The sequence below is a fragment of the Carcharhinus amblyrhynchos genome, chromosome 8 (genome assembly GCF_965287045.1).
Source record: "Carcharhinus amblyrhynchos chromosome 8, sCarAmb.v2.hapA, whole genome shotgun sequence".
Classification (NCBI taxonomy): domain Eukaryota; kingdom Metazoa; phylum Chordata; class Chondrichthyes; order Carcharhiniformes; family Carcharhinidae; genus Carcharhinus; species Carcharhinus amblyrhynchos.
In genome coordinates, this window is record NC_137331.1 from 8,969,964 (window position 1) to 8,992,609 (window position 22,646).

The 22,646-nt window shown below is 39.9% G+C and overlaps 1 long non-coding RNA gene across 1 annotated transcript; it reads right to left on the reverse strand.

Moving 5' to 3' along the window:
• Window positions 1-1,119: 1,119 nt before the first annotated feature.
• On the reverse strand, window positions 1,120-22,587 carry LOC145346947 (uncharacterized). Its single transcript, XR_013887742.1, has 4 exons — window positions 22,506-22,587; window positions 14,720-14,991; window positions 4,955-5,746; window positions 1,120-1,635 (listed from the first exon to the last, which is right to left on the reverse strand). It is a non-coding gene; the product is annotated as an uncharacterized LOC145346947 (long non-coding RNA).
• Window positions 22,588-22,646: the final 59 nt, after the last annotated feature.

The window sequence follows — 22,646 nt, forward strand, 5'->3', positions numbered from 1 at the left end:
TGTGTAATAATACAACAAAATATGTACAAAAACAACAAAATATAAATGAAATCTGTATAAAGGGAACCTTGACATCTTTAAACACACAATTTACAAATAATTTCAGTTCATATCTGATTTAATGTTTTGAAATGGTCATCAACATGAATGTTTCTCTGCCTGATTACTGGGGTTTTCCCCAGCATCTGCAGTATTTGGCTTTAGTATTACTATTTTGAATATTATTTCACAGTAAAGGATGAATGACAGAAGAAAACAGTGACAATTTTTTAAAAAGGCTGAAATATAAGACAAGTGTCAGCAAAATGCTAACCAACTACAATGTTGTGATTTGTCAGAACATATATCTTTTTATTGCTTTTGCTTCTGCTGGGGTTTTTAATGCCCTTTTTGAGTGGGTGCGTGGGGCCTTTATCTCCAGCTCCAAATCCCATTGGTCATGTGCAAGGACCTGATCAATGTAAACTGCACATATTACTCTTTTCCAGTAATGCTTGCAGTTCATCAGGTTGTGGAGGTGTCAGTCACACAGCTGAAGACAAAGATTAGTTTTAGCTAAACTAAATTAATGTTTTGAAACTTGTTACATACCACATGGATTGGGAATCACTGCTGTGGTAGTTTAACATTTCCATCATTGTGATGATTCTCATTGCTGCTTCAGGTCAGTCCCCAGTCCCCAGTCCCCAGTCCCCAGTCCCCAGTCCCCAGTGGAGAGGCTGAATAAACTAGGATTGTACTCATTAGAGTTTAGAAGGATGAGGGGAGATCTCATTGACACATACAAGATGATGAAAGGGATGGATAGGGTTGAGGTGGAGAGGTTCTTCCCACTCAGAAAGGACAGCAGGACTAGAGGGCACAGCCTTATGATAAGGGGGGAGCAGCTTAGAACAGAGTTGAGTAAGAACTTCTTCACTCAAAGGGTGGTGAATCTCTGGAATTCTCTGCCCGTTGAAGTGGTGGAGGCTGCCTCGCTAAATATATTTAAAACGCAGGTAGATAGGTTTTTGGTAGGCAAGAGGGTTATGGGGAGAAGGCGGGAAAGTGGAACTGAGCCACTTCAGATCAGCCATGATCTTATTGAATGGCGGGGCAGGCTCAAAGGGCTAGATGGCTTATTCCTTTTCCTATTTCTTATGTTCAGTCCCCAGTCCCGTGCTACCAAGTTTGATATGCATCCTCTGCATTCACTCTGATTGATGCTGCATATGGCTCTCCATGAAGTTTGCCACTGTCTTGTGCTCAAAACAGAGAAACTGGAACTCAAGAGGAATAGACTCCTCCACTCTCAACCCATGACTCCATGGTGCCTCACATGATTCTGACATATGGGCATACATTAACAATAGTTTCCAGGCAGCGTAACTCATGAGGTACTGCATTTCTGCCTTACTGAGCAAGGCTGCACCTGTCTTCCATCTTCTGTGGATAGCTGGCCACAGCTGACTCTGCTTTCCCTGAATCGTCCAGCACTGAAGTGACATGTACTTCACTCATCCAAGTCACTGTATTTGTTAATGCAAGTGTCTGTTCTGCTGGAAGGTGCACTGATAAGAGGTGAGGGGACAGGCTCCAAGGTGCTATCATCCTCTGCTTCTTTGAGGACCTGTTCCTGTGTGTGGATTCCTTGTTCTGTAGGAAACATGAGAAGATACTGATGAGAGACCAATACACACAGCAGATAGTGCTACTGTTTAATATACTAAGGTGGCAGCTCCTACAATGATAGCTGGGTGCTCAGGGAGCATTGACATGCATTTTCTGAACCCAGATATACTTTTACCCTATTTGCAGCAACCTCCTGTTTCTCCATCTCCAGTGCCCCTGAGGCAGAACATCTGGCCACATTAAGTGCCTGCTCTTCAAATGCCATCAATATTGTGGATTGTACCAGCCCATCTTTCCGGTGTGTCTTCTCTTTCTTTAGACAATTCTTTATTTTTAAAAAAATGTACAAATACTTTACGCAAAATAAAAATACATTTACAAATTACAAACAAGCTGAGAAGATAGTGTGTTCAAATTCCGCCATTGAAATCCATTTATCTAAGTTAAAAACAATTAAGGGAAATGGCCAAGACAACCACTACCTCTCCTGAAGTTTTTCCATTACAAATAGAGCTCTACTTCCTAATTGTTTGTTTTCTTTCAATGGATTCTTGGTAAAGCTCCAGGGAGGTGCTGGTGGAGGAGATGAGTATGTGCCCCCTGATTTCCCACAGATATGGCAGCAAATTGACACACTATTGGATAAAGAGGTTCCTTCAAATGTGTCTGGAGTACAATCCCTATTTGGTGCAGGCTGGCAGTTCCTAATTCAATCTGCTCAAGATACCCAATTTACATGATTAATTTAATAATCCAATCCTTCCGCCTCTTCAATGATTCTGTTTTTTTCATCTGTATCCTATCAATATATTGTTTCTGTTCTATGTATGGAACTGCATAGTTTTCAAAATCAATTTATATTTATACAGAACCTTTAACCTAATGAATTGTCCCAAGCTGTTTCACAGGAACATTATACAACATAGTGTAACGCTGAGCTATATAAGCACATAGGTCAGACGATCAAAAAGAGAAAGGTTTTAAATAGCGCCTGAAAGGAAAATAATAAGTTTGAGGAGCAGAGAGGTTTAGAGAGGGTACTCCAGAACTTGATGCCCAAGCACTGAAGGCTTGGTCACTAATGATGCAAATCAACCAGGAAAGTCAAATCTGAAGGTAATAGAAGAATGGGTAAGGAATTCAGCAGCAGAATATCACTGCTGCCTCACAATCCTATGCTCACTGACCTATTTTGGCCCCCAGTCAAGCAACAACTTGAGTTTAAAATTCTTATCCTTTTCAAATCAAATTAAATAACATATAACAGTGAATCCCAGCCACAGATGTCTCTGTGGAGTTTTCATGTTTTCCCCATGTCTGTGTGGGTTTCCTCTGCGTGTTCTGGTTTCCTCCCACAATCTGAAGCTGTGTAGGTTTGGTGGGTTGGACATGCTAAATTGTCCCTTAATGTCTCAAGATGTGTAGATTAGGGATCTTAAGAGGTGTAAATATGTGGGGTTGCAGGAATAGGGTGGGGAGTAGGCCTAGGTAAGATGCTCTGTCAGAAAGTCAGTGCAGACTTGATGGGCCAAATGGCCTCCTGCTGCACTATAGGGATTCTATGATTCCATGGGCTGCATCTCGAGTGGAGGCGAACACTGTTTTAGAATGCTGGATAATGAATATTATCACTAGAACCCTATTAAATCTTTCTGCTATTACAAACAAGGAAATCTTTTCTTGAGTCATCCAGTTTACCCATATCAACTATTTCTCAAAAATGTGATATTGTTATTTGAATTAAAAGCTTACATTAACCGCCATTAAATAAAAAGAAACAGAAAACTGTTAAACAATGTACTTGGATTAACTATAGTGCTCAGAATTCTCTTGTTGAGAACTACAACATGAAGTAGTGAAACAAATATCTGAGAGAGATAAAATGAAAATAAATTATATGGAAAAAATAGAAAAAGAATCAAATTCAGTTAAAATGGAAACAGAAGAAAAAAGGTTGAGGCAAAGAAAAAATAGAACTAATTTTCCTACAGAGCTCTTAATTACATCCAAATAGAACAAGACTCTCATGTACAACCAATGGTGGGATAATTAGAATTCGGAATGCACAAGAGGCCAGGGAACTTGTGGGGCTGAAGGAGAAACGTAGGGAGTGGCATAGTCATGGAAGGATTTGAAAAGGATAAGAATTTTAAACTCAAGTTGTTGCTTGACTGGGGGCCAATATCGGTCAGCGAGCAGAGGATTAAGAGGTGAATAGGACTTGTTCTGAGTTAAGACACAAGCAGCAGAGTTTTGGATGACTTCCAGTTTGCAGAGGACAGAATGTGGGAAAGCTGCCAGGAGTGTGTTGGAATAACCAAGTCTAGAGTTAAATAAAATGTACGGATGAGAGTTTCAGTGGAAGTTGAGATGAAACATGGGAAAATCAGGTGGCGTGATGGAGATAGCAATAGGCAGTCTTAATGATGGCATGAATATAAGGTCAGGAGCTCAACCAGAATCAAACGTGACCCTAAGGTTTGAATAAACTGACTTAATCTCAGGCTGTTTTCAGGGAAAGGAAGGGAGTTAATAGTTAGGGAAGAGAGTTTGGAACAAGAACTGTAAACAGTGACTTCAATCTTCCTCATATTTAATTGAAGGAAATTTCTTCCCATCCGGTACAACATGTGAAATAAACAAATAACTTAGCAACAGTGGAGGAGTCAAAGGAGGTGATGGTGAGCTGCTGTCATCAGTGTACATGTGAAAACTATTGCTATACCTTTAGATAATGTCATTGTATTTTTGCTGTGCAGTTACAGATTTATTTATAACCTGGCAGGTTAACTTCTATTCTGGCTCAGTAGTGATCTCTCAATGCACCCAAGCGCTGTGTTACTCATTGCTGCTGGGCATTGTTGCAACTTTGTGGGCAGTACTAGTTTTGTTTTCAGAACAGTACACAATTTCTGAGTACACAGCCTGCGTGAGACTCGTGTACAAATGTTTAAATCATTAATACGAGTTCACTGTTATATGTTATTTTAACCTGCTTCAATTCAATGACCCTCTTAAAACAACAAAGTAATATAAGTGCATTGTTCTTAGGCTAACAGAATGGTATGATTTTCAATGAGAAAAATATGACCCTTTGTAATATCCCTATTTAATTATTGCATTGAAACTAATTCAGCGCAACTTGTTTTCAAAAAATATTTTATGCATAAAATTTGTAAGTATCTTACTTAACAGTTCAAATTTGGCATTACTTAAAGTCCACACAATACCATTTTTGTCATTACCCTGTGTGAAACTATAAGGAGCTTCACTACACTTGTGTTTACAGATCTTATTTACAGTATACATTTATATCTCATTTCAAACATTCTCTGGTACGTACTGTTGAAGAGATTTTACATTAGTTCCAGCTCCTTTGTCTTCTGTGGCAGGAAGGTCTTCGACTGTGGCCTGTGGCGTTGGAGCAGCTGTCCCAAGCTTTAGTGCATCCCTTAACATGTGGCACCGGGGAAGGGACCATCACCCACCTCCTTCTGGAAAATGTCCCTGTGTAATGATGCACTTTCACAGACTTCATTTGTGAATACAAAAAGGCTTTATTAAAAAGAAAACGACAGCCTAATGGCTGTACCTAGCTCCCACATATTTCCAGCCTAAGAGGACTCCAACCCGTGGATGATCATCCACTCTCTGTCCCAAATGACCCTCCAAGTCAGGTGACCCTTACTCTGCTGTGTTTCCTTAAAGGGACAATCAAGAAGATCTGGAAAGAGGAGTACTGGCTTTTTTCAAGGTTCATCCCAAAAATTTCCGTAATACAGGACTCTATGTCCAGGGATGCACTCCAAGACAAACATCAATTGCTGATGACCATCAACTTGTTGAAAGACGCTCCTAGTCCACCTGAAACATGTCCAGTGCAAGGAGCTGTCCTCAACTCAAGTTGCAGGTGAAGTCAGTATAACAAGAGTAAGCTTCATTATCTTTTTATTCATTCACTCAATTTGGGCATCACTATCAAGGCCAGATTTTATTGCCCATGAGTAGGTGATTAGCCTTCTTGAATACAACTGAGTGGCTTGCTGGGCCCTTTCAGTGACATGTAAAAGTCAACCATGTTCATTTGGAGTCTGGAGTCAGGCCAGCAAATTTCCTTCACTCAGGAACGAGTGATCTGAAACATTAGAAAAGTTTCATGCCCATCATTACTGATTTTTTCTAATTGATTTATTCAATTCAGTTAAAACACCCAGGCTTCTCTGATAGGATTGAACTTATCTTGGATCATTAGTCTAGGCTTCAGGATCACTAGTCCGGTAACATAACCATTATGCTACACGGCCCTTACTTAATACTGTCAATCTCCGGCTGGGAGATGCATTAAGAACAGATAATGCTGACTCACTAAGTGTGTTTGTTTTTGGCATGTGGTGATATCATATTTATCACCTATCCCTGATTATCCTTTGAATATTGTGGTAGCACTTATACATTTTACAACAATTGTAATTTCTTAAAACGTTTTTTGGAATACTAGGTCCCCTTCCAATGGGTATAAGACTCACCCGTGTGCTACAAGTCTGAACTTTTTAGTTTTCCTAAAATGCATTAACAGGTCCTTTCCTACAGATGACGTTGGTTGTTCATGTCCAGGTTCCATTTTTCTCATCACGCCATCAGAATAAATCAAAATACCTCTCAGTTACTCATTGAATGTCGAAGATTGTTGGCTTCTTTTTAATTGGCAGATCGTTTCAAAATGTGATCACTTTGGGTAAACTAGAGGCTGGATGACAAGCTCATAAAACTACAGATATTGTTCTAGGGCAGTGACGTTCAGCAGCACTGACTCACCAAAATAAAGACAGAATACTGCGGATGTTGGAAATATGAAGTAACAACAAAAACTGCTGGAACAACTTGGGAGATCTTAACACCTAATGGCGAGGTTGTATCCAACAGGCTAGGAAAGAGAGCAGCAGACGAGCTCCAGCAGGCCTGAGGGGAGATTGGGGTTTCTGGTGGCACACCCAAGTCAGAGGGGGGAGTCTGATAGTAGGCCCAAAATTGTGGGGGTGGGAGGGGTGGTGGTGGTGGTGGTGGTGGTGGGCAGTATCCAGTGGTGGGGGTGGAGGAGTGTTTGGTGTTGCTGTGGAAGGCCTAAGCCACAGGGATCCAATAGCAGGCCCAAGTCGGGGTGGAAGTTGAAATCCAGTGGCATGCCTGAGTCAGGCCTAGATCCATTAGCAGGCTGAATTCAAAGGGTGATCCAATGGTAGAGACAGAGTCAGGATCCAGTAGCAGGCCCAGGTCAGGGGTGGTCCAGTCCCACAGGCCTCTGTCCTCGGTGGGGATCCAGCAGGTCCAGGAGTGGGGAGTAGAGGGACTGAGTTAATGAGATGTAATGACTATTAATAAACAGCCTATTCGAAGGAATTGAGACAGAAAAGTCGAGGAATGGAAGGGAAGTGTTGGAGACAGACCATGTGAAGGGAAGAGATGGGTGGAAATTGGAAGCAAATTTGATGAAGTTTTCCAGTTCCAGGTGAGAGCAGGAAGCAGAAGTATACTGGAATATTTTGGAAAAAGAGCTGGGGGAGAGGGCCCGAGTAGAACTGGAACAAGGAATGTTCCACATACACCAGACAGTCCAAAGATGTGCAGGTTAGGTTGATTGGCCATGCTAAAATTGCCCCTTAGTGTTCTGAGATGTGTAGGTTAGAGGATTAGCAGGTAAATATGTAAGGATATGGGGGTAGGGAATGGGTGGGATTGTGGTCAGTGTAGACTCGATGGGCCAAATGGCCTCTTTCTGCACAGTAGGGTTTCTATGATTTCTACACCACAAAAAGAGAGACATAACTGGAGCCCATGCAGGTACCCGTAGCTGCACCTTTTAAGTGGAGGAAATTAGACAAAGTAAAGGAGAATTTGCTCAATGTGGGAACAAGTTCAGTCAGGCAGAGGAGGTTGGTAGTGGATGTGAACTGGTTGCGTTTTCATTGAAGGAAGAAGCAGAGCGTCCTCAAGCTATCTTTGTTGGGGAGGGAGGTGTAGGGAGATTGGAGATTTCATAGTAGACATCCATATTGTAAATTGTTGAAATGACAATAGGTTATTAGAAGAACAATGAATTTAAATGGGAAGACTGGACAAGGAGACGAAACAGTCAATATAGTAAGAGTGCAGTGGGGTAGGAACAAGTTAAAACAATGAGTCTACCAAGACAGTCATGTTTGTGGATTTTGGGAATGAGATAAAAGCGGGCTGTTTGGGGTTGATGGTCTATGACGTGGGAAGCTGGGGGAAGATCTGCAAAAGAGATGAGGTCATTGACAGTCCTGTAAACAATCATGGAGTCATTGTTAAAGGAGAGTAATAATCGGACAGGAAGATCGTGGGGTGCAGACTATCCTTTATTTAGTCCAAGCAGGAAGAGTTGACGACAGCCTTCCTGCTCAAGAGGCCAATTAAAGTAATGTCATTTGGGCAATCCACCAATCAAACCCTGGCAGATGTGCCTGCAGCCTGGTTGAGGGTTCCCTCCTAGTTGGGCAGCTGTGCCCAATTGAGAAACCCACTAGTGGCAAGGGCCACCTTCACAATAAGACCTCTGCCTACCCTTTCAACTGATACTGCCCGAGCCCCTTTCTGGAGTGGTACTTCAGAACGCCAATGACGATCTTCAGCGTGGGCCTATTGCTGTACCTGCAGTGGTCACTGCTCCCAGAAATGATTGGCTTACAATGGACTTTGGAGTTGGATTTGTCACACCATTCTCATCACCTCCACTGGTCTGTCTAACATTAGATCGGTTTTCTTATGATCTCCTCCTGAGGATAAATAAATTCAGTCTTCCTGCTATCCTATGGAGAGAGAAGCTGGTTAGTTGCTATATTGTCGGACCCTACACAGTTCTAAAATGGAAGCAGAGTTCTATTAATCTAATCAATTATATCATTATTCACATGAAACTGTAAATCAATTAAAGTGTTAATTTAAAAAAGTGACTCTGCTAGTTCCATTAAGTAAAGAAAATATACAGATAGTTAAGCAACTCTCCATTTCAAGAGGATATAGCCAGTGTTTTAGTGGGGCTGCCTGATTATAAGATTATAAACTAAAGTATGTTTGTCTTTGACCATCAACCTTTGAAATTATATTGTGTGTATATTTGAAAATGCAGAAGATGGAACTAATTGGAGTGGATGAAGGCCACACAAGTTGCTTTATGCCCTTCTTGATTTTTGTTTACATTCAGGTCAATGCAGAAGAAAATTGGGGAGGGGGAAAATTTGGCGCCACTGACCAAGATCAATTTCTCCTTGATTACTCATGTTTAAAACATGAAAGATGTGTTACCCCTAAACATTGTAGGCTTTAATGTTATCTGGGAAGTTAAAAGCATTGTTTAAGTCAGTATGGTTTATTTCCACAGTCTACTGTATAATTATAATCTTTGTAAATAAGTTCTATCACCAGTTTTAGCCTGAACACGGTCTTTCATTGCAGCACTTCCTGAGTATTAAAGTGGACATCACACATAAGAATGCAAATTTCAGATGAAAGACGCATGTCCATTTACAAAAACGACTTTTCAGCCAAGATTGTTGGGAAATTGACTTATTTTTGCAAAGTATGTGGTGAAATTGTAAATGCGTTCTTCAGAAATATGCTTATAATTTTGTTAAAAAATACACATTGGAAATTGCCCTCTGTTGATGTAGTTCCTACAGTGCATCTTGTAGATGGTACACACTGTTGCATGATTGTCGGAGGAAGTGAATCTTTATGGAAGGGCTGCCAAACAAAAAGGCTGCTTTGTCTTGGATGGAGTCAAGCTTCTCAAGTGTTGTTGGAGCTGCACTCATCCAACTAAGTGGAGAGTATTTCATCATGCTTCTGACCTGTGTCTTGTAGATGGTGGACAGAATGTAGGGAGTCAGGTGGTGAATTACTCATTGCAGGATTACCAGTCTCCGACCTGTTCTTATCACAATAGTTATTTGGCTGATCTAGTTTAATTTCTGGTCAATGGATGTTGACAGTGGGGGATTCAGCAATGGTAATGCCACTGAAACTCACAGTATAGCAGTTAGATACTCTCTAGTTGGAGATGGTCATTGCCTGGCACTTAGCCAGGTCTTGCAGCATTTGGACATGGATTGAGAAATCACAGGTGGTGCTGAACATTGTGCAATTATCAGTGAACATCCCCACTTCTGAGCTTATGGTGGAAGAAAGGTCATTAATGAAACAGCTGAAGAACTGATACAGTGATTAACATTGCTGCCTCACAGTGCCAGGGACCCAGGTTCAATTCCGACCTTGGGCAACTGTGTGGAGATTGCATGTATCTCATAGGTTTTCTCTGGGTGCTCTGGTTTCCTCTCACAGTCCAAAGGTTTGCAGGTTAAGTAGAATAGCCATGCCAAAATGCATCTTAGTGTCCCAAGATGTGTAGATGTGTAGATAGACATGTGCCCCATGTCTAATCTACATCACGTGTAGATTAGACATGGTAAAATGTGAGGTTATGGGCACAGGGCAGGGAGAGACCCTGGATAAGATACTCTTGTCAATGTACCTTTGTCTCCACAAGAACTCTGCAATGGTCACTTCAACTAAGAACATAAGAAATAGGAGCAGGAGTAGGCCATCTAGCCCTCCGAGCCTGCCCCGCCATTCAATAAGATCATAGCTGATCTGAAGTGGATCAGGTCCACTTTCCCGCTTTCTCCCCATAACCCTTAATTCCCTTGTCTATCAAAAACCTATCTACCTGTGACTTAAATATATTTATCGAGGTAGCCTCCACCACTTCAACAGGCAGAGAATTCCAGAGATTCACCACCCTTTGAGTGAAGAAGTTCCTCCTCAACTCTGATCTAAACTGCACCCCCCTTATCTTGAGGCTGTGCCTCTAGTCCTGCTATCTTTTCTAAGCGGGAAGAATCTCTCTACCTCTATCCAATCCATCCCCTTCATTATCTTATACATCTCTATAAGATCCCCCCTCATCCTTCTAAACTCCAACGAGTACAGACCTAGTCTATTTAGTTTCTCTTCATAGTCCAACCGCCTCATCTCCGGTATCAGCCTAGTGAACCTCCTCTGCACGCCGTCCAAGGCTAATATATCCTTCCGCAAGTGTGGCGACCAAAACTGCACACAGTACTCAAGCTGCGGCCTCACCAGTATCCTGTACAGTTGCAGCAAGACCTCCCTGCTTTTATATTCTATAAAGGCCAACGTTCCAATCGCCTTCTTGATCACCTGCAGACTGGGTTTTTGCGACTCGTGCACAAGGAGCCCCAGGTCCCTCTGCACCGTAGCATGCTGCAGCTTTTCGCCTTTTAAATAATAATCCCTCCTACTATTATTTCTGCCAAAGTGGATAACCTCACACTTGCTAACATTATACTCCATCTGGCAGGTCCTCGCCCACTCACTTAGCCTATCCAGATCCCTCTGCAGGCTTTCCACACCCTCCACGCAATTTGCTTTTCCACTCATCTTCGTGTCATCAGCAAATTTCGTCACCCTACACTCAGCCCCCTCCTCCAGATCATCTATATAAATGGTAAATAGTTGAGGCCCCAGCACCAATCCCTGCGGCACTCCACTAGTCACCAATCGCCAACCAGAATAGCACCCATTGATACCAACTCTCTACTTCCTATTAGACAGCCAATCCTCTAGCCACGCGAAATGCTGTCAGAGATAGATGCATCCGTGGCATGCAGGTTGAGGAGGATGAGAGGCTTTGCTGGTGCCTCAAATATTTTTCCCTCTTGTTCCTTGTTGAGGATAAAAATCCTAATAGGTTAGTGAAGATTTTAAATTATTAGATGTTTAAGACCCTGACAGAACTACCAGCATCAAGATAAATGGTTTTTAAATCAGATTTATAATCTAACAAGGGAGCAGTCTCAATACATATGAAATGCAGTAAGAAATTTAAACAAGTAATGATGATTTTAAAACATATGTTGATATTTTGGAATATGTTAAATTGCATTATAAATGTATTTTATAAAGACCATTGTTCACTTTAGCCAAAGACAGGTTGCTGCAAGGTAAAGGGCGTTCGACAGAACCACATTCTAAGGGAGTAATGAAACATTGGAAATATGCAAGTTTTATCAGCAGAATTTTTAATGGTGGAACACTCATGACCTTATGAATAGGTTTATTTACTGTCCACATAAAATAATGCATGCCCAGAAGCAGGATCATGTGTTAGCCTGACTTAACAGTGACCTGGAGGGAAATTTGTGGGGATGTTAATTTTGAACCAGGTGTCTGGTCATTAAAAGATACAGGATGTTGATTTAGTCAAAATGGAAAGATGCATCTGGATTTTATAGACAAATGAAACACCATTATACCAGAAGGTAAGGTGCAATTGGCTGGAGTATATGACAGGTATTATTGTTGATTTATGCATATTGAAGATGATTAATTCAAAACAAGTGTATAATTGACCTATCTTGAACTGTATAGGTCAGAACTTATTGGAGATGTCTAGCTGCTCTCTCTCCCTGGCGGGGCCTAGGACTCTTCGATAATTTCTCCCTATTTGATTGTTGGTCAAATAAAGTTACATCTTTAACTGAGACACTGGCTTATGTGAGTCTTGTATTGTCTGTAGTTTTGGCGATACCCAGCTACCTTGCAAACTCTACAACAGCATTTTCGGAGAAGCTTACATTCCTTCCCTAAACATCTGCCTCAGTCCTAGTCCACCAACTACGTACTTTAGCTCAGTCTGTAGTGTTGCTACCAAGCCACTCTTGGTAATGGACATTCTGCATTTTTGCTAATAAATTTTTCTTCCAAGAGGAGAACCATTGTTTTGATCCATCAGCTGGAGGTGGGGATGGGGGGCCAGAAGAAGAGAAAATGCGGTATCTGGTAATCAGCAAGAGGTTTCCTTGCCCATATTTGATCCAATGCCATCAAACTTCCTAAGGTCTGGAGCTGATGTTTTGTACTCCCAGGGTGACTCCCTCCTGACCGTATACCTCCATTGGGTTTGTCTGGTCACTGAGGCAGAACGTACCTACAAATGGTGATGGTGGCATCTAGATCGGTGTGTCAGGTTATTACTTGACTCATCTGTAATGCAGCTCTCTCACTATTAGTACAAGATGCTCACAAGGAGGACTTTTGCAGGGTCGACAGGGCTGAGTTTGCCAATATCTAGGTTGATGCCAGGTGGTCTGTCTCACTCCTTATTGACTTATTTTCTGTCACGTTGCTGTGGATTTGGAGACACTTGTAGGCCAGTTTTCTTTCTCTAAAGATGGTTTTTACGACAACTGTTTCATGACCAGCATTACGCTGGGTCTCTGGATTACTAGGTCAGTGACAATACCATTGCACCACTGCCTTCCCACAAAATAAGAAACAGACTTTAGTCACAGTGAAACTGTAGATTTGTTAACACTATATTTCAACATTAAAGCAGTGGTGCTGCTTTAAACTAACATAATCACTTTTTGGCAAGTGTCTTACTTTTCTAGGATGTTACCTAATTGGTTCAGATTCACTCATTTTTCAAAAATTGTGATTTAAGACTGCCCAGATACTATACTGTACTGTAAACACAAATGAAATTGTAACTACTATGAACAGCACATGCAAACACTTTAATAAACAACGGTCCATAACTTCTATCTTGAATCCCGACTTATGGGGATTGTATGCCACATGTCGGCACAATACAGAAGTCCCGACACACAGATGCACGCTGGAAGCTCGCCAAGTTTAAAACCTCCAGTTCTGATTTTTAAAGCTATGGGGATTGAAAAGCTATGCTGAAGTCTTTCCCTAACTTTGCTTATTTGTCCCGATGATAGGTGAGTATTTACACCTTTTTTTGCACTTTTTTCTGCTCTAGCTGCAGTGTTAATTTTTTTGTAAATGTTTAAAAGATGTTTAAAATATATGTAATGCACAAAAGTAAAATAAAGTTTTTTTTACAACTATCATGACATACTGTTAATTTCATTAAAGAGTACATTCGTCTGTAGCAAAGTGGATTTGCAGTGTCTGTAGCTATGTATTTTAAGCAATGTTGTTTATGCCAATTTAAGAGTCTCCCTGATTAAAAAGTTTGAAGGATCAACATTGTAAGATATAGGGTGAAATGACTTCTACATTTACAGTGGGAAATATGCAACTTAAATATTTCAAGTGTTTTAGGAAAGTGTAATCCTTCCAATGACATATGAAAATTGTAAGCTGACATGAACTGTCTGTCTGGGTACTGCAGGATCCAGTGCAGATTGAAAATAGAGTCATGTTCCACTACTGCTGCAAGCTTTAAGAAGCTTGCCTTCTTAAAATCATTTAAGTTCTTTTGAAGCTTCAACGTAGGCACAGAGAGAAGAGTCAGGCTACATGTAAAATGTACAATTAATATGTCCAAACTTTCCCCTACCCACTTCTCCTTACATCCCTCTCGCACCTCCTTGTTTACAGAGACACAGAACTGGTGTTAAAAGTAAAAAAGTATTTTATTGATCAGTTTAAAGAGCAATAATGTGTGTTATTGCAAGAAATTTGAAAAGATGAGGCAATTAAACAAAATGTTATAGCGCAGCTGCTAAAGTAAAACATTCAGTTAAATGTTAACATGGGATCAAAGTTTGGTATTTATAACATTTTTGTTAATGTACTAATGCATTATCGAAACATCAAAAAACATTTAAATGTGAAATTCTACAAATGCAATATTGAAACAACAAAACAGAAGTTAAATATGAGATAATTATATATTAAGTGAACAAAGTAGAAGAATACTCATGATAAACACATTGTGGTTTAGACTCTAACGGCCCAAAACATGAACTCTCCTTTGTTCAACCTCATGCAATAAAGTATCCAAATTATGGTCTGAAAAATTCTGACCTCTCTTCTTCCCAATTACAATTTCAGTTTCCATATTCGACATTAAAATATATGAGCATTTAAAAGCATGCTACATTCAAAGTTATATAATATAATGCAGCTTTAAAACAAACAAAACCTCTACACGTGAAATAATATTCATCTTCAATCATAAGATTAAAATTATACTTGAAATGAATCAATAACAATAGGATTAACTGCTTAAAAAGAGGCAAAAAAAAAGACATACCTGGGAATCTTGTTGCTCTGTCTGTCTCTGAAGGTCAAAGACTGCTGCTGACATCCGAAGTTGGATTGCAGTTTTTCAACTCAGCTATTTATTTAGCTATTTTTGGCAGCCTATGGCCTTCGCCACTAGTTGGAGGTTATGGGCCAAATGTAGATGATGTATATGCAATATGCACCTTCCCTTCCAGGAAATATACCAGACACTTTGCATGTATTTTTTTACAAAAGAAGCCTTTGCATTCTATGATATTTTCACCAACTTTTCTCTGAAAACTGCATATAAAAAAAAATAAACCTGCAATTAGTAAAATGGTGTACATAATATTTTCTGTAGAGAAGCATATTTGTGAATGCTGAAGATATGGATGGCTGAACTTTACAATAGTTCAAGAATCTTTTTTATCTCAGCTTTGAATATATTCAAAATCTCAGCATCACAGCTCCAAAGATTCACAACATTAAAAAAAACTCATTTCCTCCTTAAATAATTGACTTTTTATTTTGAAAGTTCCCCATTATTCTGGACTCCCACTAGAGAAAAACATCCTCTCAGCATCTATTCTGTCAAATACATTCAAAACCTAATGTTTGAATAAGATCATCTAACTCCAAATGAGTATAGGTCGAACCTGCTTAAACTTTCCTCATGAGACAACCCCTTCATCTCAGGAATCAACCATGTGAACCATCTTTGAACTGCCTCCTATGCAACTATAGCTATCTGGAAACAATAAGGCCAAAATTGTATGCAGGACTCGTCAACACCCTGCATTGTTGTAGCAATGCTTTTATACTGTTATACTCCATTGCCCTTGCAATAAAGGTTAACTAATGGTTTCCTAATGACTTGTATTTGCATATTATTTGTTTCATGCATGAAAAAACTCTGACCCCTTTGTACCAGAGCATACCGTAGTCTCTATCTAAATATTCTGTTTTTCTCAGTCTGCAAACCAAAATGGGTAACTTCACATTTTCCAACATGATACTCTATCTGCCAAATTTGGGTCCACTCAGTCTCTGCAGACTCTGTATCCTCCTCAAAATGTACATTGTATCAGCAGCACGTTTGGCTACAATCCAGTCCCTTCGTCCAAGTCATTATTATAGATTGTATATAGTTGAGATCCCAACACTGATTCCTATGACACTGCACTCATTAGTTTGCCAACCTAAAAATAATCCATTTATCCCGACTCTCTGTATCCTGTTTGTGTTAGATAATATCTATCCATGCTAATATAGTACCCCCAACATTTTATCTTGTGGCTCTTATTTTGTGTAGGAATTTTTCAGATGGCACCTTATTGAATGCCTTTTGGAAATCCTAATTTACTACATTTAGTGGTTCCCCTCTATTCACCTTGCTCGTTACATCCTCAAAGAACCCAATAAATTTGTCAAACACCATTTCCCTTTCCGAAGACCATGTTGACTGTGTCTGCTTGTGGTGTGATTTTCTCAATAACCTTCTATTACTTCCTTAATAATGGATTCCAAAAATTTCCCAATGACAGATTAACTGGCCTCTAGTTTTCTGCTTTGCCTCCTTCCTTTTTTTGAATTGAGGTATTATATTTTCCGTTATCCAACCTGTTGGAACCTTTCCAGAATTAAGAGAATTTTGGAAGATTACAACCAATGCATCTGCTGTTTCTACTTCTTTCAAGGCCCTAGGATGCAGGCCATCAGGTCCAGGGGACACACCAGTCTTGACCCCATTGTTTACCAATTACTTTTTCTCTACTGATAGTGAATGTTTTAGGTTCTTCCCTCCCATTTGCCCCAACTACTTCAAAGAACAAAGAACAACACAGCACAGGAGACAGGCCCTTCAGCCCAACAAGCCCACGCCACCATTTTAACATTCAGTGAGCGCCTCATTTCAATCCTTCTTCTACCTATGACTTTTGCCTACACCTCTTGGACTCCACAATAAAGGTGTTCAGCCTTCCAAAATGAAGTAAATTCACTAGAGAATGGATTAGGGACATTAGTACAGAAGAACCTGAGAATGCAACCACATGGAACACAAACTACTGTTGTTACTGCTATTATTCTAAGAGGTTAGTTTGTAAAAATTAACATTAATAATTCCCTTATCATGGCACCACCCACCTACATAATAGGTGTTGAATGAAATATCGTGACCTGCCTTCTAATATGTCATTAGTAGGCCTCCTTTGTTATTTCTCAGCAATTTGGGGTGTTTATGCTATGTAGGAGTGACATCAAAAGCCCTGAATTACATGTTATTGTTATTGTATTCTAGGTGTTTTCACTTCTGCTTTGAGAGCCAAGTTTTAGAATTCAGTCCATTATTCTGCAAAAACTGTAAATTAGTTCCTTTATGTTTTGCATATGTTCAATTACCCATGTATATAATGTTTATCCTTTAGTATTTTTACAACTGAAAATACTGTACACAGCAAGATATCATATTTATCTCCCATTAGATCATTTGTGCATGTCAAGGCTTCAAACAAAACCTTCTAATTAAAACACTGAAAGACAATTCAATGGATATTTAATCACGTAACTGGGAAAATTAAAACTATTGTTAAAGGTCTATTTTGGGCATCAGAAATTTCTATTACTTAGAATAAAAAATATATTTTTTGCATAAGGCACAGAAAGTGATTTGTAAGAACCCAGTGGTCAAATTCCACTAACATGCAACTTAAAATAACTGCTTTTGTATCTCAGTAATGACAACTTTGACATTGAAAATACCACCATTATAGGCGTAATATAAAAACAAAATACTGCAGATGCTGGAATCTGAAACAAAAACAGAAAATGCTAGAAAATCTCAGCAAGTCTGACAGCATCTGTGGGGAGAGAATGGAGCCAACACTGCAAGCCTCGATGACCCTTTGTCAGAGCTCATCTATAGGTGTAACAGATATGAAAATACCACCATCTGGAGAAGTAACAGATACCACAGACACAATGAGTTTTCCAAGAATTGTCTGCAAATTTAACATATAATAGCTAGGTGTGTAGAGATCCTGCCTTCTCAATCTGAGGTGTAGTGATCCTCCAGTTAAATCACCACCAATCAGCTCTCCCTCTCAAATGGGAGAGCAGCCTATGGTTACCTGGGACTTTACCTTTAGTCTGGAACACAAATCTGTACAGTTTTGACAACAAAGTCTTTCCTGTTTTCTCTGTATTGAATTAGATACCCTTGAAGTTCCATTTTCATGCTGCATCCCTGATCTTTCTTGAAGTACTTATTTATGAATATTCCATTCAATTTACTCAGTTGCAAACACTCCACTTTCCAATAATCCTGCAAAGAAGTTTCTTCTAATCTCTCCTTTCAGATAGCTGGAATTTATCATGGGGTTGTGGCCTTTGCCTTGAATTCACTTAGTTGCGTATTTATTTTGTCATTTTGAACATCTTCATCAATTTTTCCTTGGATCTTCTCAGTTTGACCTAATACAGTCCTAATTGTTCCTCATGATGCCAATGCCCAATCTCTGCTTAACCTGCCTAAAACTTTCTCAAAGATATTATATTCCTGTAAAAAGAGAACAATTGCACAGTTGAATGCCCAACTGTTCACATTATATATTAATGATTTGGAAAAGGGAACTGAAAGTATCATCTCCAAATTTGCAATGATACAAAGTTGGGAGGGTGAGCTATAAGAAGGATGCAGAGATGCTTCAGTGTGCTTTGGACAGACTGAGTGTGTGGGCATCTGCATGCCAGATGTCGTATAATGTGGATAAATGAAAGGTTATCCACTTTGGCAGCAACAATAAGAGAACAGATTATTACTTGAATGGGCCTTGGAGTCCTCGTGCATCAGTTGCTGAAAGTAAGCACACAGATACAGCATGCAGAAAATAAGGTAAATGGTATGTTGGCCTTCATAACAGGATTTGAGTATAGGGATAGGGATGTTTTGTTGCAACTGTACGGGGGCGGGGGGGAGCGGAGGGAGAGCATCGGTGAGACCACCCCTAGAGTATTCTGTCCAATTTTGGTGTCATTATCTGAGGAAGGATGTCCTTGCTACGCAGGGAGAACAGCAAAGGTTTACCAGGCTAATTCCTGGAATGGAAGATCTGTCATATGAGGAGAGACTAAGTCAGTTAAGATTACATTCACTGGAATTTGGAAGAATGAGAGGGAATTTCATAGAAACTTACAAAATTCTAACAGGGTTAGACAGGCTAGATTCAAAAAGAATGTTCCCAATTGTGGAGGAGTCCAGAACTAGGGGGTCATAGTTTGAAGATAAGGGATAAACCTTTCAGAACTGAGATGAGGAGCAATTTCTTCACCCAGAGGGTGGTGAATGTGTGGAATTCACTACCACAGAATGTAGTTGAGGTCAAAATGTTGTCTGATTTCAGGAAAAAATTAGATATAGCTCTTGGGGCTAAAGGGATCAAGGAAATTGGGAGGAAGGGGGATCAGGATATTGAATTTGATCATCAGCTATGATCAAAATGAATGGCTGAGCAGGCTCAAAAGCCAAATGGCCTACTCCTGCTTCTAGTTTTTATGTTAAGGAGGCCAATAGACTCAATACTTCTATCTTTAAATGGAACCACAAGCATAGATTTATCCAAATGTTGCTGCCAGCAGTATTTCATTTCAAATACATTTGTCGGTGCCAATTAAAATACCAATAATCAGAAAATCTCAAATTTAATTTCTCCATCACCCTTCGATTTAATTACACACACACACACAAAATGACATCTGTCACTCTAGGTAACTGATAGCCTCTACTGGGGGAGTGAGCAGTTCCAACTAAAAGGAAGAAGTGCTGAAAGCATTCATCAAGTTAGTGCAAATAGAAGGGTTAATTTTCAGGAGTGAAAATATGTAGTATAGCAAGAAAATGCAGGTGAAAAATATTCAAAAGGAAACAGAAGGAAGGAAAGAGGTGGGAGCAGTAAAAGAAGAAAAATGTGTAAAGTGAGTTGAAAAAGGTAAAGAAACTGACATTAACATGATTTAGAAGGTCTGCAATGAGAAAAACTACACACAGGAGAGACCATGAACATGCAAGGAGCCTCAAGGCGTAGGGGAGAAGGCAGGTAGAAATGAAAGCATGAAAATGGGCAAAGCAGAACAGGCGCAGATGGAGAGAACGAAAACAACGATCACACCAAAACAGAAGCACAGCCTCCAGAACCGTGCCTTTGTAGACGCCTACTCTCAGAATCTTGCAATCCTCCTTCTGTGATTGCACCAAATGCTTTATTATCTGCAAATCTAACTGATGTTATCATCATCCCACTAATCTGAATGCTAGATTCAATGTCTTCAAATGCTACTTTGATCACTGCATTGAAGGCAGCTGGAGATAAACAAATGACAAACTCCTTTTTTAACACAAGGTTCTGTCTCTCTGTCGGCAACTCTGACTTGTTTGTCCCATGTTAAGATTGCCCCTTTCAATTCGTCCCTAAGTTAATTTGAGTTTGTTTACTTGTTTGGTGCCTTAAAAGAGATCCCACATTAAGATTTCTTATGAGTCATTTATCTCTCCAGTCTATTCCAATGTGTTGCAGCACATCATGAGCTTAATCCAATAAACCCAAATTAACGTTCATTTAAAATCTGCAAATCAAACATATGCTTCCTGTCCAAACTCTAAATTGCCTTCACTCTTTAACCTTATAACATCAATTGCTTCTCTTGTTCCTCTCCCTGAAAATCAAACTGGCCATCTCCGGTGTTGATCTGTTCCTATCAACCCATTCTCTTTGTTACAATTCTCAATACAACTTACTTCTGATGCACAAACAGGGTAACGACAGGAATTGTAAGCACGCCTTTGGCTTCTTTCTTAGGGTGATCATTACTGCCTGGATGAAGTCCTTTCGTCATTTTCCTGATAAAGCAAATATCTTTGCACAGCTTTGTAAATACCAATGTTATATTTTTCCTTTGTTTTTAATCAATTGGCAAGTATTTCATCTATTCCACCTGGGTTTGATTCTAGCCTGTGTGAAGTTTGCACATTCTCCCTATGTCTGCATGGGCTCCAGGTGCTTGGGTCCTCTCCCAAAAATATGTAGGTTGGGTGGACTGGCCATGATAAATTGTCCCTTAGCGTCCAAAGATATGTAGATTATGGGGATTAGCAGGGTTACATACATGGGCTACATGATAGTGCCTGAATGGATACTCTGTTGGAGAGTCAGTGCATACACAATATGCTGAATGGCCTCTTTCTACATTGTAGGGATTCTATACTGTACTTCAGCTCATCTTCACTCCTAATTATATTTTTCCATTACAAAGACTAGTAACGACAACAATTTATTGTTGCTCTTATCCCAACTCTAGTATTTCTCATCCAAATAAATCAATGCCAATGCTCTTCTAGCATAATCATTTCAAGTTTTCCAATTTCTGCATATAGCTCTCCAACATTCTCCTTTCGTTCTTTTTTTTATTAGGATTTATTAATAGGACACCCATTCTTACTCTCTCTCGCTCTTTTCAATCATGCCAGGTGTCACCAATCTCTTTTGCTTGCATATGGTCCTCCTTTCCTATCCAATTCTTCATGATGAGCTCAAACCGTTCTTTTAACCACTGTGTTCACAACTTTTCTATTTCCCTTAACTCATTATTCAAGTCTCTGGACAGCACAGTGGTTAGCACTGATGTCTGACAGTGCTAGGGACCTGGGTTTGATTCTAGCCTGTGAAGTTTGCACATTCTCCCTATGTCTGCAAAGGCTCCAGGTGCTTGGGTCCTCTCCCAAAAATATGTATGTTAGGTGGACTGGCCATGATAAATTGTCCCTTTGCGTCCAAAGATATGTAGATTATGGGGATTAGCAGGGTTACATACATGGGCTACATGATAGGGCCTGAATGGATGCTCTGTTGGAGAGTCAGTGCACACACAATACGCCGAATGGCCTTTTTCTGCATTGTAGGGATTCTATACTGTATTCAGCTCATCTTCCCTCCTAATTATATTTTTCCATTACAAAGACTAGTAACTGCAACAATGAAGCTTGAATGAAAGCAAACAATAGTAAAACCAAAAAGTGATGGGTAGCTTTAAAGTCATCAAAGAAATATTCATAGGAGGAAGAAAAAAGATACTATTCAAGTATTTAGGAAGTTTAATCTCTGCAGATGGAAGATGCAACAACAAAATAAGAATACGAATGGAAGTAGCCATAATTAGTAAGAAACAGTTGTCAACCAGAAAGCTGAATAAACATTTCAAGAAGTGACTTATAAACAGCTTGATTTGGACTGTCATTTGCAAAACTTGGACCTTACACAGCAAGACCAACTAGCTAAATTACTTTGAAATGAGTTTGTTGGCCTCTTTTAAGGTCAAATCAAATAAACAAATTCAAGTTAAATCAGCACAAAGTTTGTCAGAGAACGGAAGGAATCAGTTAGGTATAAAAAGTTAAAAATAATGAAGTTGAGGAGAGTGGAAAAAGTATTTGCTGAACATAATTAGAAAAAGGCAGAGAGAGACTGGACAGATCACATCCTAAAGGAGACAGACTAGTAAGGGATGTTAGGGAGGGAAGATTTCAAGGAAAAAAGAGAAAGAGAAAACAAGGAAATAACAATGTTAGATGGCTTAGAAACTGAAGGAAGTTACAAGAAAATGAAAAGACTGACAAAGGATAGAGAGATATGGAGAAAAGGACCTGCCTTCAGGCAGAGTACATGAAGATAACCCCCAGAAACCACTAAAATAAACTAGGTAAGTTTTCGAAAGTGCACCCAACAACAAAAAGGACGCACTGTTTCTCCTCTGCTACAACCTACAAGTTTTAAACACTCTCACGAGGGTTTCTACACCATTCCAGTACCACAGTTGTAACCCCGGAAGTGTTTGTTCGGGATCAGCTCGCGGTTTCCGGTGAGCGCCCCACCCCCCCCCCCCCCGACGCCAGCGCCGGCGCCGCT